The sequence below is a fragment of the Macaca mulatta genome, chromosome 12 (assembly GCF_049350105.2).
Source record: "Macaca mulatta isolate MMU2019108-1 chromosome 12, T2T-MMU8v2.0, whole genome shotgun sequence".
Classification (NCBI taxonomy): domain Eukaryota; kingdom Metazoa; phylum Chordata; class Mammalia; order Primates; family Cercopithecidae; genus Macaca; species Macaca mulatta.
The window spans coordinates 78,658,295-78,667,519 of record NC_133417.1 but is presented as its reverse complement, the minus strand read 5'-3'; positions in this window follow the sequence as shown (position 1 = coordinate 78,667,519).

The window sequence follows — 9,225 nt, the reverse complement described above, 5'->3', positions numbered from 1 at the left end:
AATTTTTTTTTTTTTTTTTTTGGTAGAGATAGGGGTTTTGCCATGTTGCCCAGGCTGATCTCAAACTTCAGGGCTCAAGCAATCCTCCCACCTTGGCCCCCTAAAGTGCTGGGATTACAGGTGTAAGTCACCATGCCCAGTCCTGAGTCTTTCTGACATGACCCAAGTAGTGTTTGATAGCTTCCTGGTTTTTGAGTCTGATCAGATGTTTTGTTTAACATTAGTGTGGGTCTGGGCCTATTTGGATATTGCTTTATATTTTAAGGCACCTGACTTATCCCTGAAAAGCATAGGTTAAAAAAGTAAGTGGCTGTAACTTTCAGCTCAGGTTCTAGGAGGAACTGTGGATTCAGCAGGATTTCCAATTGCTCTCCTCATTGCCAAAGGGGAAAACAAGCGCCCTCAATTATGGGAAGTGAGATTACCCATCACAGCCTTGAGCTGCACTAAGGCAATATACCACATGGCAAATTACACATGTCGGGCAGGGGGTCAAGCAGAGCTATAAATGCAGACACAGAGGCATTGATCATTGATATGAATGAGGAAGGGAACTGGAAACAGGCAGTTCAGGTTTGCTTCAGTATTCCAAACTTGCAAGTTTAATTCTAAAGTAGTCCAAGACACAATCATGGATTATTCCATCTGTGAACTGTGCGATATTGCAAATGAAGAGTTCAGACTTGGTTTAACTCTTGATGATCTTACAAAGTAAGCACGGGCTCATTATAATACCTGTGTCCAGGCTGTGTGTGAGTGTGGTGTCTGCCAGAATGGCAGCAAAGGTGACTGAGAATTCACATGTGTGCAGCCAGGAGCCTGTGTTGCCGCTGTGCTCTCTGGCCACATTGGCGAGTGGCAGGGATCTTCTTCCCAAATCGGGAAAGGCAGTTGCCCATGGATCTAGGCTCTTGAACTGTTTTTGGGGGGAGCAAATATCTTTCATTTCTTCTTTATTTTGGAGAAGGATTGAAAAAGGTAGGTTATCACCATGGTCCCCTTCCTCTTCTCTTTCATCATTTTCTTGTCAGTGAAAGAAAAATTACAATAAAAAATGATTGCGTAATAAACATTGAATGCAAATGTTAGAAGGTCACAGGTGAGGAGGGGACAAGTGATGACTACAGAAGGCAGCCCCTTTGAGGGTCTGAAGCATAACAATTTAGCATTCTTCTTGCTCATATGCCCTAATTTTGCCCTAAGAAGGAGGCTTTCCCTCCACACCGTAGATAGTCTTCTACAGAACCTCCAGCGTAGCTTCTTCTGCATTAGTCTGGGAGTCTGATCTACATCTAAAGGGCATGGGATATCAGCTGCTCAGCATCATAGGAAAACACATGTGAAATTAGTACTTCACTGGACTGACACCTGTGTGTAGAAGCCAGCATGGAGGAAGAAAAGGCCTGACACTCCTTTGCCATCCTACTTGGAAGGCAGGGCTTAGTCTCTCAGATGCCCATGACTTGGACTTGAATCAGGAGTGAGTGAAATGATGAAGCAGGGACCATGACAAGACCGAGGACCAGTGTCTGCAACAGTGCCGGAGGTTTTGGTATTTAAATGCAGGGGGCAGTTAATTTTAGGTGGGTCCCAGGAACCTTTGCTTCTCTGTTCCTGCCTGTTTTGTTAACTTGGTTTCCCAGCTTTTTTGGAGAATCTGTAAGCTACCAAGACATCCTTCCAGTAAATTCTAACCTTGCTTAAATCAGTCAGAATCGGTGCCTATGGTTTGAAAGCAAGAAACTGGATCGATACAGGATGTACTCTCTTTCCATTAAAGCTTAATGTCTCCCAAACACCTACCTTACAGACAGGTAGTAAATTAGACCTAATCATGAACCAGAATTGCCTTCAAACCTTGTTCTGGTGGAGTGAGTGGTGCTGGGCTCGGCGTTCCTGGGCCGCTGCTGTCAGATGTTTAAACTGTCCCATAGGAACCGTCACTGCGTCTGTGGTTTCTGAGGGATGGCTCTGCTTCAAGTTTGTGCTCTTCTCAGAAAGGCACTTGCTCTGCCACAAGAGTTTGAAGAGCACCTCTTGTCACCTCAGCATGAGAAAATGGAGATTGCAGCAACCCAGAGAGAGAGCTCGTGTGAGAATGACAGAAAGCTCAGCCTCAGCGCAACAGCTAGGATTTGTCACGTCCAGCAGAGGGGAACAAAGGTTTCCACAGACAGCAATGGAAAAAGACTCAGTACTTGATGTCTATTTCTTGAGTGACTGCATAAGCAGAAACCAAGACCTGGGGCACATTCCCTAACACAGGGAGTGAACATCTGTGCTCAGCTGGTGTGGAGTCAGAGCAAAGAGGATCTCACCAGAGCAGAAATACTTAAATGAGAGCACTACAGGATACAGCTTGGAACAATGGGGAAAAGATAACCTCCCAAGCTTTCTTTCAACTTGGTAGCTCAGATTTCATCTAGGACAATGGCAGAGCTGTTGTATCAGAACTTCCAGTCTCTAGCTCCAAGTTCTTCTGATCAGTGAACCCCACCTGTTTATTTACTTTAAATATTTTATTATGGAGCGATGATATTGTGATACAATGCAAAACATATATTTATTTGGTCTCTGTCCTTCCCTCCCCACCCACCACCCTGTTCCTGGCACAGAATCCTAAAGGCCTCGTAGATAGGGGCGCTAGAGGAATCTTTTGTTCTGATATTTGGTTTGTCACCCTCAAAAAAAAAGTGCTCCTAAGACCTTTCCTTTGTAATTTTCTAGTGGTATAAGCATCTGACACACAGCTCCTAAATCCTTTGGAATTTCCTGGGTAATAGGAGCATCTTTTGCTCTAATGAGGTGACCTGGTGGGCTCCTGGGTAGCCTCAGGATGGGGGCTGGTTGCCAGGGGAACCAACCATGTGATTAAAGGATTGGAACTTTCAGCTCCATCTTTCGACCTCCTGGAAGAGGAGAGAGGCTGAAGGTTGAGTTGATCACCAATGACCAATGATGTAATTAATCATGCCCTACCTAGTGAAGCCTCCATAAAAACCCAAAAGGAGTGGGTTCAGAAAGCTTCCAAATTACTGAACACTTGGAAGTTCCTGGAGGACAGCATGCCTGGAGATGGCATGGAAACTCCACACCCCTTCCCCCATACCTTGTCCTATGCATCTATCTATTCCATCTGACTGTTCATCTGTGTCTTCTGTAATATCCTTTAAATAAATGGATAAATGTACGTAAAGTGTCTTCCTGAGATCTGTTAGCCTTTCTAGCAAATTAATCAAACTAGAGGTGGGGGATCATGGGAATCCCAATTTAATGCTGGTGGGTCAGAAGTTCAGGCCACAACCTACTACTTGCGATTGGTATTTAAAGTGGGAACAATCTTGTGGGACTGAGCCCTCAACCTGTGGGATCTGATACTATTTCTAGGTAGATGGTGTCAGAACTGAATTGTGCTAGGTGATCCCTAGCTGGTGTCCCCTGCAGAATTGCTTTGTTAGTGTGTGGGGACATCTCCTCCCCACATCTGGTGTCACATTGTTGTGTTGACGGGTGAGTGGGGATAGAAAAAGCACTTTTTTTTTTCTATATCCCAGAAAAGCATTTTGAAATACACACAAAAATTAACAGAAGTAATATAATGAATAACACCTAAACCCCCCATGGAACCAACATTCAACAGAAACAATTATTAACCTCCAGCCCATCCTGCCCCATCTACTCTCCCATCCATTCACTCACCCACCTGGGTTATCTCGAAGCAAATTCTGGACATCATAACTTTTCACAGAAGTTAAGGACCCCCACACATACACGTTTCTTTCTTTTCTTTCTTTCTTCCCTTTCTTTGTTTTTAACTTAACCAAAAAACCATTAACACATTTATAAACATTCACAATAATTTAAAAAATTCAAACATCCAATCTTCAAATTTTCAGTGAACTATGTCTAACTCACTAATACCTAATCCTTGTGAATCTTATAAACTGGATCAAATTTCATGTTTTGATTATTTGCATACTTGTCATGATACGTGTACATTTTGAAAACGGGTATATCCAGATTCAAGAAGGTATACATGGTACAGTTGTTTCAAACTGGATTGTATTTGTACTTTTATGTCTTTGGAGGCATTTCAGAGCCCTCAGAAGGAACAGTCATGGAAGTATAAGTTGACATATTAAAGGGACAGACAGTGCTGAGTGAGAGTGGGCAGTGGGGAAAGCCCAAAACCAGAGACAGCAGGGGAGGCACTTCAGGGTGAAGTCAAAGGTATTGAAGAGACAGCAGTTTCAAGAAGGTGATTTTTATGACTGGGGAATGCTTAGCCATTAGTTACTCATGCTGCTGGTACTATTTGTTGCCATTTCTTATAGGCAGTGTCACTGGCCACAATTGGAACTTCCTTTCTGGTTCATATGGCAATATGCAAATAGTGATTTTGGTAGGGGATGCAGGTATCAGAAAGGGACTAGAAGTCCTGTGAAAAGCGGCTAAAATGGCCTCAATAAAATAATCAAATAGCTTCTGTAAAATTTGGGGTTAGCTTATGTCTATTGGATAATCAAAATATCAGGTCTGGAACTGGTAGATGCAGGCTCGAGGCCTTAGAGTTTCATCAAGAATGCTCATACCAAGATCTTCCTGAATGTGCATTTCCACTCAGCTACCTCCAGAATTGTTGGGAGCTGGTTGCCAATTGAAATAATTCTTCTCTCTTGTTGTCTGTTTCTCTCTCTATGTATGTAAAATCTACAATAATTATAATAATGAGTTTTTTTTGAAGAGTCAGGGTCTTGTTCTGTCTCCCAGGGTGAGGTGCAGTGATGTGATCATGGCTCACTACAGCCTTGAACTTCCGGGACTGAGTGATCCTCCTGCCTCAGCCTCCTGAGTAGCCATAATGGCAAAACCACAATTTCTTTTGCACCAACCTAATAATTTTTTCATTTTTTTGTAGAGACGGGACGTTGTTTTGTTGTCCTGGCTGATCTCAAACTCCTGGTCTCAAGTGATTCCCCTAAAGTGCTGGGATTACAGCATGAGCCTCTGTGCCCAGCCAATAATAATAATTATTATTCTTTTGCCTTATGTCAGCATTTCCTAGACTGGGTTCTAAGCAACACTAGGCATTTGGTCAGATGAGTTTGGGAAGCCCTGTCTACTCCATTTTCCCCCTCAGAGAGTCAAAGCACACACGGAACCATTAAAAGTTCTGGGAAGTCTTCTGTTGCATTTTGAGGCTGGCTCATATAGGCACAAATTTGAATATTCGATGAATGCATAGATGTTACTCAGTGTTTCCTGAGCCTTTTAAATTATGGAAACCTTTTCTATGCTATATTAGTTAATATCTGATGGCTTAGCAGGGCCCTGCAGAGGACATACTAATACTTAAAAATGATTAGTTGTTCACGTGACGTTTACATTTGACTGGCCTCCTGTATTTTTGTCTGCTAAGTCTGCCCACCTTATTCCTTCTTCATCTTCCCATCCCATTGTTTCAGTGGGGGCAGTCATGTTTGAATGAATGACCCTTCCCTCTAGCCACAATTGATCGGTTGAGTGGTGGGCATCTGATCCAGGCTAAGTCGGTCATATTCTTTCTTTGGGAAAATGGAATTCTGATTTACGGGTCAGAACCTGTACTTCTGCACACAAGTCAGCTGGGATGCTGTCTTAAATGGAGAGCTCAGCAGTGATTCAAGTGTTGGCAGTGGCTGTTTTCCACCGGGAAGACTGGGAAAGAATGAAGCAGATGCTGAGATAAGAAGACTTGAAGAGTTCTCAACAATGTCTCAACTCCTGCTTCTTGCTCTTCCTGAAGCTTGGCTGTTTACCTGCTCTTGTATTCTTTAAGATGCTCCCAGAATTCTTATAATATACCTTTCCTTTGCTTAAGCTAGCTCAAATGGAGTTCTATTTTTTGCAACCAAAAAATATCCTAATAAAGCGTGATTCTTCCCAGAAGGGAGTCGATTTGCTCTATTATTCATGATTTACTGTAATAGGTCTGGTGTAGAGGGCTGACATGCGTTTTGAGAATGAGGTAGCTTATCTTTAAGGAGAACACTTTGACATCTAGGGTGAGTCTGTGTAAATAAATGATGACACCGGGGGAAAGCGACTTGACATTTCCCCAGTTAGCTCCGTCTCCAGCCTGGAGCTCTCCAGCTTCCAGCAAAGATGGGGAATCTCAGGGAAATCACAAAACCACCACACGGGCTCTTTCTGTGGGTAAACGGGCAAGTTCACTCTGCATGCCAGATTGAGACACTGTACTTTAAAATCCTGAAGTTCCCAAGACTGGAATCCTGAGTGGAAAATTAGACCCCCCAAGGTCCATGGCTGTTGGCCTTGAGTTAAGTGTCACCCTTTGTTCCTACCATGGGAAGTTCAATTTAGAGCAATTTGGAATGATTCCCTCCAGTCTCAGGGCATCATTAGGTATTTCAAGGCTGGTGGTTAGCTTGGTAAAAACCACTTCCCCATATTAGAAGATCACAGGGACTATTGAAAAGACATCACAGAGTGTATGATTTTAAGCAAGTCATAGTTTTCAGATTACCAGTATTTTCAGACAGTTTAAAAAGTGCTTGTGTCTTATATATAAACACAATCTGTATAGTAAAGCTCAGATTGACCTTGGAAAAAGCTCCTTTCACACAACATGGAAGGGTGGTGGTCTTCTCGGGTATCAGGGGTTATTCAGGAACATTTTGTTTTATTTTACTTTATTTTTTAATAGTTCATTTTCCTTAAAGCCAGGATGGAAACAGATAACTGTGAACCTTGGTGAACAAATACAGACCTCAGATTAGGGGCAGGTAGCTCCTTGATTGATCTTCTCTTGAATCTTGGCATGGTTTCCATTGTCAAGAGATTATTTTTAATCTGAGTTCACTGTTAGTTGTCTCTGGGGTGTGATTATCATTTTAATCCTGTAAGACCAGTGTTCTTTGGCCAGACAATTTCAGTGTATCTGGAGTTTTCAGCTGCTAAATTCTTAATGTGATGAATGGGATACGATACCATATCCAGAAGACATGAATGGGTTCATGCGCATAATAGAGTCATCACCACACATAGGCCACGTCAGCCCTGAAACGTCAACCTGCGCTCAAACTACAGGTTGAGATGCACGTTTGTTTATTAATTTTTACTTATTTTGTTTTTCACTAGTAATTTCTTTTTAAAAAACTAGGTCCAGGTCAGGCATAGTAGCTCATGCCTGTAATTCCAACACTTTTGAGAGGCTGAGGTGGGCAGATCACTTGAGGTCAGGAGTTCGAGACCAGCTTGGCCAACATGGCAAAACCCTGTCTCTGCTAAAAATACAAAAATGAACCAGATGTGGTGGCACATGCCTGTAGTCCCAGCTGAGGCAGGAGAATTGCTTGAACCCAGGAGATGGAGGTTGCAGTGAGCCAAGATTGCCCCATTGCACTCCAGCTTGGGCAGCAGATAGAAACTCTGTCTCAAAATAAATAAATAAAAATAAAAATAAAATAAAATAAAATAAAAACTAGATCCAAATGAGATTTTCCTCCATTTTTCAAAGTGTATCTAAGAGGTATGAGACACCTGCTTTTGAAAAACCTGTATATTGAAACGGGCTTGGGTGACGAGGAGGGATTTTATTGAAATATTGTGGTCTGAATCCTACGCACACTCTTCTTCGGCAACTTGTAAGTTCACGTTTTCCAGGGAAAAGGCAATTTCTAGAAAAGAAGTCTGATAATGACATGTTTAGATGAGGAGAAACATCTGATCTCTGAAGGATACATATCTATATAATTGACATTTAAAAAGTTATGTTTTAGTGCTTACCTAGAATATCCTTGGCTTTGTATTTATTTTTCAGGCTCTGCTCTCTGTTAGAAATTACATTCCCTGATAGGAAATAGGAACATGGGAACCCTCTGTTGGTTGAGTATGGGCAGTCAGAGGTTCGCTGGTGTCTTTAAGAGCTGTTTGTGAACTCACACTCTGTTGAGAGAAGCTCACACTGTTAGCTACTTGTATATGTGTTGCCATGTTTGCTTGGAAGTTGGCATAAATTTTTGGAGGAGTTTGTGTCCTTTTTTCTCTTTTATTATATTATTATCATGGTTATTTTGTCAATAAAGATGTAGCTTTATGGAACTTATTAGTATCTCACTGTGATCTTGGGCAACTTATTTAAACTATATTTTTCTTTCTTTTCATTTGTATAAATTTAAGGGGTACAAGTGCAACTTTGATACATGGATATAGTGAAATCTGGACATTTAGTGTATCCATCACTCAAATAATGTCCATTGTACCCTTAAGTGATTTCTCATCATTTACCCACCTCCCATCCCTAGTTGAGCTATCTGAGCTTCAGTTTCTTCGTTTGCAAGAAGTAGATAATCATGCTTATTTCACAAGGTTGTTGTAAAAATGACACAAGAAAATACTCCAAACATAGTACTTAGTGTATAAATATGTGCACAATAAACATTAGTTATTTCCTATCCTTCAACTGAAACAACTGGAAGAGGGACTAAAAAAAATACTGTGATTAATGAGGCATGCACACGCACACACACACACACACATACACATGCACACACGCGCACACACACATACACATGCACACACACACACACATGCGCACACACACACATACACATGCACACACACACATACACATGCACACATACACACACACACACACACAGAGCTCTGGAAATAGTCCATGTGGCTCTGGTAGCATTGTTATCTAGCTGGGTAGTTTCATTGTTGTTGTTTTAGGTAGCAGATTACTATGATAGCCCTCTTTTCCTATTCTACAGGCCTTGGTAAGAATCCCCCATGCTAGGAGATTCCTGGACAGTTAACACAGATGGCAACCCAAACCAACATGTTTCTAAAACTTCGTCACAGTCTGAGAGTTGTGAAGATGGTTAGATGGTGGTTATATATATATAGTAGAGTCATATAGAGTCTAATTATCATCCAAAGTTTAGGAATTCATCTCCCTTCAGTTAGTTTTTCAAAAATTGAGTAATGTCGTTTTTGTTGTTTTAGCAGAGGAAATTCTCCCTTTAAGTGACTTGGGCCTGTTTTTCAATCCAAGCTCTCATGATTTAGAAAGCCTGCCGCCACCTGACTGTGTGCACCTGCTTTATAATAGACACAAGGTGGTTATTACTTGAGACTCCCATTTCTTTTGCACCAATCTCTCATCTGCCCCTGAAATCATGAGCTCATTTGCTTTTTCAGAACCTATCATCCTTTCTC